Consider the following 2500-nt stretch of genomic DNA (forward strand, 5'->3'; position numbering starts at 1 on the left):
GGCTAACGCCGGCAGGGGCGCATAGCCGCATCCACCTTTTGTTTCCACCTACGAGGGTCCCTCATGGCGAGCCGCCAGGCAGGGGCCCGGCCCATCTCTAGTTCCTCACGACAGGCCTCCATCCAGGGTTGTCTCGGACAGAGACAACCTGATGGGCAGGATCATACTGCGGGAGTCGAGCCAAGTGGCCATATAGCATGAGTTGGCGATCACGGATTGTGCAAGTAACAGGTCCTGTACCGGTCTCACGGTGCAGCCGTGGGTTGGACACATGGTCCCGCCAACTGTACTCCATGATCCGGCGCAAGGATCTGTTAGAAAAGGCATCAAGACGAGATTCCAGAGCACAAGATAGTGTCCAAGTTTCACTACCATAGAGTAAAACTGGCAGTATCAGGGCCTTGAAAACACGTAACTTGGTCCCTCTGCACAGGTACCGACATCTCCAAATACTAATAGCTATAGAAGCTAAAACAATTTTTATAATGCATTATTATTGTTTTAGTTAATTTATAATACAAACCATGAGATTATCATATGATGGTATGCATGGTATGTATATTATAATACTTAAAAACATACATACACAGATACATATATATATATATATATATGTATATATATATGTATATATATATATATATATATATATATATATATATATATATATATATATATATATATATAATGTGTATCTTGTCGAGAAATTTCATGACCCCTGCTGCCAGGCCAATCCGTCTACTGACTTCTTGATCTGACAGCCCAGAGTCGTGAACTGCACTACCGAGGTATATAAAGCTCTCTGTGACTTCGATGTTTTCACCGCAAGCACGTACCGACTGCACAGGGTCTCCTAGCATGCCCCTACATTCCTGGATCTTGGTCTTGGTCCAGGAGACCTCTAGCCCCAGGGGCTTCGCTTCATTGCTAAATGCATCAACAGCCGCCACTAGGGTTTCCAGAGATTCAGAGAGAACGGCAACATCATCAGCAAAGTCAAGGTCTGTAACCTTGATATTGCCCAGAGTTGTTCCACAGTGACTTTGGACAGTAACTCTACCCAGTATCCAATCCATGCAAGTGTTGAAAAGTGTTGGTGCAAGAACACAGCCTTGCTTCACACCTGAACTAACAGGGAAGAAGCTCGACAGTCCCCCACCACACTTTACAGCACTTTCAGTGCCTGTATACAGGTTTGCTATTAGTCCAATAATTCCTCTTAGTCTCAGGATCTCCCAGAGTGATTCGCGATGCACTGTGTCAAAGGCCTTCTTGAGGTCGATGTAGGCTGCGAGCAGTCCACGTCCGAACTCACGACGGCGCTCTACAATGATTCGAAGCACCAGGATGCGGTCTATTGTGGACTTACCAGGAGTGAATCCAGATTGCTCCGGTCTTTGGTGTCTCTGATACGTCTCAGTAAAATGTGCGCGAGTACCTTGCCTGGTACACTAAGTAGTGTAATGCCTCGGTGATTGCTGCAGTCCAACCGATCCTCTTTCCCCTTCCAGAGAGGGATGACCACACCCCTCAGCAGGTCAGGGGGAAAGGTACCAATCTGCCAGATGGCAGACAGGACTGCATGCAAGCCCCTTGCCATAGGTTCTCCACCAGCCTTTAACAATTCGGCTGGGATGCCACAAACACCTGCTGCTTTACCACTCTTCAGCTTGGAGATCGCCCCCCTGACTTCGGTCAGGGAGGATGGGTCCTCGCTGATGGGTGGGTCTGGCAGAGGAGTCTCAACATTACCCGCATCCATATTAACTGTTGGTGGATCAACCTTATACAACTGCTCAAAGTACTCAGCCCAACGCACACGCACCCCATCAGGATCTGAGATTATCTGGCCACTTGCTGAGCGGACAAGCCCTGTGAGGAGGGCTTGTAGTTCAGCTTTTTCAGGGCTTGGTATTATTATTATTATTCTCGTTGTTATTATTATTAGCAGTAGTAGTATTTTATTATTGTTATTATTATTAATATTATTATTAATATTGTTATATGTTATTACTAATACTCTTATTATTATTTTATTATCATTGTTGTTGTTATTATTATTATTATTATTATTATTATTATTATTGTTATTGTTATTGTTATTGTTATTGTTATTATTATTATTATTATTATTATTATTATTATTATTATTATCATTATCATTATCATTATCATTATCATTATCATTATCATCATCATCATCATCATCATCATCATCATCATCATCATCATCATCATCATCATCATCATCATCATCATCATCATCATCATCATCATCATGGCCTTCATTTTTATTGTTGTTATTATTGGTATTACTATAAAAGTTTTTATTGTTATTGTCCTCATTATATTTTTAGTTTATATTTATATCATCATTATTATTGTTATTGCTGTTATTATTATTATTGTTGTTGTTGTTGCTGTTATCATTATTTTTATTGGGATTATTATTATTTTTATCATTGTTGTTGTTTTACTATTATTATTGTTAGTATTATTA

The sequence above is a fragment of the Penaeus chinensis genome, chromosome 30 (genome assembly GCF_019202785.1).
Source record: "Penaeus chinensis breed Huanghai No. 1 chromosome 30, ASM1920278v2, whole genome shotgun sequence".
Classification (NCBI taxonomy): Eukaryota; Metazoa; Arthropoda; class Malacostraca; order Decapoda; family Penaeidae; genus Penaeus; species Penaeus chinensis.